This window comes from Notamacropus eugenii, chromosome 2, assembly GCF_028372415.1.
Source record: "Notamacropus eugenii isolate mMacEug1 chromosome 2, mMacEug1.pri_v2, whole genome shotgun sequence".
NCBI classification, from domain to species: Eukaryota; Metazoa; Chordata; class Mammalia; order Diprotodontia; family Macropodidae; genus Notamacropus; species Notamacropus eugenii.
This window is the reverse complement of record NC_092873.1, coordinates 534,884,789-534,890,870: the sequence shown is the minus strand read 5'-3', so window position 1 is coordinate 534,890,870 and position 6,082 is coordinate 534,884,789.

Sequence of the window (6,082 nt, the reverse complement as noted above, 5' to 3'; positions counted from 1 at the left end):
TAGCCGATCAGTTAGATGTGAGGTGGTACCTCAGAATTGTTTTAATTTGTACTTCTCTAATTAGTGGTTATTTAGAGATTTAATTTTTTGATCTGAAAATATTGTGTTCATATCCTTTGACAATTTATCAATTGAGGAATGACTTGAATTCTTGTAAAGTTGACTTAGTCCTTTATGCATTTGAGAAATTAAGCCTTTATCAGAGAAACTTGTAAAAATAATCCCAACTTTTTGCTTTCCTTCTACTCTTGGTTGTGTTTGTTTTCTTTGTGCATAACATTTTAGTTTAATATAATCAAAATGATCAATTTTGCATAATATAATGCTCTCTATCACTTATTGGTCATAAATTGCTTATTTCTCCATAGATGAGAGATAAACTATTCCTTGCTTTCCATGAGATGATGGTCTATACCCAGTTTCTGCAATACTGTTTTCCAATTTTCCCAGCAGTTTTTGTCAAATAGTGAGTTCTTATCCCAGAAGCTGGATTCATTGGATTTATTCAACAGCAATTGCTATATTCATGTCCTATTTTCTGTCATATTAGCCAATTTGATAGATGAAGATGGTACCTCATAGTTGTTCCAATTTACATTTTTCTAATCAATTAGTGATTTAGAGTATTTTTCATATAATTATAGGTAACTAATTTCTTCTTCTGAAAACTGTTGTTCATATGCTTTGACAGTTTGTCAAATAGGGAATGATGCATATTCTTATAAATTTGACTACGTTTTCTATATATTTTAGAAATGGTCCATTTATCACAGAAACATGCTATAAATTTTCCCTAGTTTCCTGCTTTTCTCCTAACCTTGCTGCATGCCTTTTTGATTTGTGCAAAACCTATTTTTTTTCTCCATTTAATTTTTGTACTTCTTTTTCCAATTGACCAATTTTCCCAGTTAGGTTTTGGGTTTCCTTTTCCATCTGATCAATTTTCCCAATTAGGTTTTGGGTTTCCTTTTCCATTTGATTAGCTCTTCCTTTTAGGGAATTGTTCTCTCCAGTTAATTTTTGAACTTCCTTTTCCATTTCTTCAATTTTCTTTTTCAGGGTGATGTTCTCATCAGTGAATTCTTTTTTTATAGTTTTAAAATCATTGGCCAGTTTTTCTTTTATATCCTTCTTCAGACGTTCCAGGTAATCTAGTTGTGCTTGCGAGAAATTCATAGTCCCATCTGAGGTTTGAGATGGAAGTACAGTCTCAGCTCTAACCTCTTTTGTGTTTGTGTTTTGGTCCTTATCCCCATAGAAAGATTCTATGGTTTTTTCACTTTTTGTCTGCTTTTTCCGATTCATGATGTTGGCTGAGTGTTGTAGCTTTTGGTTCTTTCAGTCAGAAGGTACAGATCTTTAAGTTGAGCTGATGTGTGTCTAGGCTAAAAGCAGGCTTTTGTTTTTTGTTTCCCAGATCAACCCTGGGGTTAGCTTGTTAGGTATGTGGGAGGGGTGGTCTGGTCTCAGGCTATCTCCTCAGCTGGCTTGAGGCAAAGGCAAGGTCAGGGGATGGTAATCCCAGCTTCCCTATTGTCTTCCCTTTTTCCCTGGAGGGCTGGGGTACGCCTAGAAGCTAACGCGTGTTCCCGCCCCTCCTGGGGCTCGTCTCCCGGCTCTGAGGCTTGCCTGGGTCTCAGTGTGAATTTTCTCTGCCCTGGGTCGTCTGTCCCTCCAGATTGCCTCCACCACAGTAGGAAGAATCCCCCTTTGCCACTTTTCCAGCCTCTGGTGTTATGAGACCGCCCGCCCCCTTCTGCTGTTCCCGCTGATCCAGGATTAATCTGGGGAAGAATTTTATGGTTCCCTCAGGGTCATCAGGGGGGAGGAGAGAGCACTTACTGATCACTCTGCCATCCCAGTTCCTGGAAGTTCAAGTAATGACCCACCGAAGTCCGTCTTCAGGCTGAAGATTTCAAGGGCTGCTGCGCTGATGTCTGGCACTCAGCGGCTCTCACCGGCTCGGCCTGGCTTATCTCCTGCTCCGCTGGTCTCGCCCGCCACTCTCGGGCTCCTCTGGTCCCCTCTGCCCTGCCGCGCTGACCGCGCTGCGCTGTGCGCCGGGGTCTTACCCCCGCGGAACAGATCCCTCCCGTGGACCCTCCGGTCCAGCTTGGGCTCTGAATCCGTCAAAGTCCGTCACCCACTGGATTTTACACCTCCAAAGTCTGGTCAGACTCTTCCCCCAGATATATCCAGAGGAGTTTTTCCAGGAGCTTAGGTGAGTGGTTGCTTTCACTCCGCCATCTTGGCTCCGCCCCCCAAAACCTATTTTTTTAAATTTAATGTAATCAGAAGTATACATTATATATCCTGTAAGGCATTCTAGCTCTTATTTAGTCAAAAAATCCTTTTTTATCTATAGATCTGACAGATTAAGTATTACATGATCCCCTAATTTGCTTATGAAATCATCCTTTATTTCTAAATAATTTTCCAATTTTGATGTTATCTCAGTATATAGTGTAAGATGTTGGTTATACCTAGTTTCTGGCAATTTGCTTTTCATTTTGTCCAGCATTTTTTTCATATACTGAATTCTTCCTCCAGAAAAAAAACTTTACATTTATCAAGCTTTCGTTTGTTATGGTCATTTGCTTCTGTGTATTTTGTACCTAATCTATATCACTGATCCACACTCTTATTACTTAGCTAGTTCCACATTGTTTTTGATAATTACTGCTTTATAATACCATTTGCATTCTGTTATTGCTAGGTCACCTTACTTCACTTTTTAAAAATTTATTACTTTGTTATTCTTTTTAAAATTTATTAATTAATTTCTTTTTAGGTTTCAACATTCACCTCCACAAAATTTTGAGTACCAAGCTTTCTCCCCATCTCTCCCTTCTGCCCACCCTAAAAGAGCATGCATTCTGATTACCCTAATCTGCCCTCCCTTCTATCACACACACCACTTCTCTTATTCCCTTCCCCTCTATTTTCTTTTAGTGTAAGATAGATTTCTATACCCCATGATTTGTGTGTCTTATTACCCAGTTGCAGGTAAAAACAATTTTAATACTCATTTTTAAAACTTTAAGTTCCAAATTCTCTCCCTATCTACCTCCCTATACACCCTCATTGAGAAAGAAAACAATTCAATATATGTTATACATGCATAGTCATGCAAAACACTTCCATAACAGTTGTATTGTGAAAGACTAATTATATTTCCCTCCATCCTATCTTGCCTTCCATTTCTTTTATTCTCTTTTAAACCTACTCATCCTCAAAAGTGTTTACTTTGATTATCCTCTCCTCCCATTTGCCCTCCCTTCTATAATCTCCCCTTTAATCCCCTTCCTCCTACTTTACTCTACAGTAAGATAGATTTTCATGCCCAATTTAGCATATATGTATTCCCTCCTTAAGCCAAATCCAATGAAAGTAAGGTTCACTCATTCCCTCTCAACTGACCCCTCTTCCCCTCCATTGTAAAAGCTTTTTCTTGCCTCTTTTATCTGGGATAATTTACCCCATTCTATTTCTCCCTTTCTCCTCCCAATATATTACTCTCTCAGCCCTTAATTTTATTTTAGATGCCATCCTTCACATTCAACTCACCATGTGCCTTCTGTCTGCCTCTGTCTCTTCCATTTCTCTCCTTTTCTCTCTCTCTCTCTCTCTCCATATATATGTATATATATATATATATATATATATATATATATACACCATATAATATATAACATATTATATATACATACATATATATTATAACACATAATATATATTCCCTTTAAGTACCCTAATAATGAGAAAACTCTCAAGGGTTACAAATATAATCTTTTCATGCAGCAATGTAAACAGTTCAACTTTAGTAAGTCCCTTATAATTTCTCTTTCCTGTTTATCTTTTCATGTGTCTCTTCATTTTTGTATTTGGAAGTCAAATTTTATATTCAACTCTGGTCTTTTCATCAAGGATGCTCAAAAAGTCTCTATTTCATTGCATGTGTATTTTTTCTCCCGAAGTATTATATTAAGTTTTCCTGGGCAGGTGATTCTTGGTTTTAATCTCAGCTCCTTTGACCTCCAGAATATCATATTCCAACCCTTCTGATTCCTCAGTGGAGAAGCTACTAGATCTTGTGCTATCCTCATTGTGTTTCCACAATATTTGAATTCTTTCCATCTGGCTGCTTGCAATAATTTCTCCTTGACTACAATATTCCTAGGAGTTTTCCTTTTGCCATCTCTTTCAGAAGATGATTGGTGGATTCTTTCCTTAACTATTTTGTTCTCTGATTCTAGAATATCAGGGCAATTCACCTTGATAACTTCTTGAAAGATAATGGGTAAGCTTTTTTTTTTTTGATCATGGCTTTCAGGTAATCCAATAATTTTAAAATTAGCTCTCCTGGATCTCTTTTCCAGGTCAGTAGTTTTCCTCCAATGAGATATTTCACACTGACTTCATTTTTTTTCATCATTTTGCTTTTGTTTTATAATTTCTTGTTTTTTTCATATTAGTTAGTTTCAATTAGCTCCATTCCAATCTTTAAGGAATTATTTTCTTTAGCGAGCTTGGGGGCCTCCTTTTTCATCTGGTCAATTCCTCTTTTATAGAACAGTAGTATTATATTCCATTCATATACCACAGCTTGTTCAGTCATTCTCCAATTGATGGCCCTCCCTTCCATTTCCAATTCTTGGGCACCACAAAAAAAAGCTGTGAAATATTTTTGTACATGTGAGTCCTTTTGTCATTTTTATTATCTCTTTGAGATACAGACCTAGAAGAGGTATTTCTGGGTCCATGGGTATGTACTGTTTTATAGATCTTTCTTTATAGTTCCAAATTACACTCCAGAATGATTAGGTCAGTTCACAACTCCACCAATAGTGCATTAGTGTTCCAATTTCCCCACATCTTCTCCACTATTTATCATTTTCCTGTTTTATCATGTCAACCAATTAGATAGGTATGATATTGTACCTCAGAGTTATTTTGATTTGCATTTCTCTAATTAATAGTGATTTAGAATTTTTTTTCCTATGACTAGAGATAGCTTTATTTTCTTCATTTGAAAACTGCCTGTTAATATATTCTGACCATTTATCAATTGAGGAATGACTTGGATTCTTTCTTATTAATTAATTAATTAATTAATTTTAAGTTTTCCACATTCAGTTCCATAAGCTTCTGAATTTTAATTTTTCTCCCATTCCTCTACTCCCTACTTTAACATCCTTGACCTTTTGTTTTGTCCATATGAATTCTGACACAATTTTTTTTCCAGCTCTACAAAATTATCTGCTGTAATTTGATTAGTATGGCATTGAATTAGTAAACTAATTTAGGTAGAATTGTCATTTTAAAAATATATTTTGGATCATGGCTCTGATACCCAATTTGCCAGTCATCACTCATAGCTTTGTGTAATTTGAAAATCTGATTAAAAATCTATTTGATATATATATATATATATATATATATATATATATATATATATATATATATATATATATATATATGTATGTATGTATGTATACGTTGGTGATCTACTTGATTTCATCTACAGCTCTACCTATGCTATTGATAAAAATATATGTTTGCCAATAGAGGGTCAAACACAGAGACCAGACTTGTTTTGTACAGATTCTGTCAAGGTGAAATTAAAATTTGTACATCAGCTTCTTAAGCCCAGTCTTTCAACCAGTTTGAAATCCATCCAATTGAATTATTATCTGTTCTGTACATCTTTTTCCCCTTGAAAGAATAGTATGATTTATTTGTTAAAAACTTTGCTAACCTGTAGAAAATTTGATCTGCAGTGCAGCATTGAGCAATCAGTTTATTAACCTTGTCAAGAAAAGGAAACAATCTTAGTCAGGCATTGTATGACCTATTCTTGATGGCTTACTAATTTATAACTGTGGCTTTCTTTTATAGATTGGTGCTTAGTATTGCTTCAACAATATTTTCAGAAGTGACCTAGGAATAGAAGTTTTGCTCACTAGCCTGTAGTATTCAGACCATTCTTTCATGACTGTTTTTCACACCTGTACATAATACTTGTGCTTCTGTTGTCTTATGGAGCCTTCCTTGATTTTGGTTATCTGAGAAATTTCTTTAG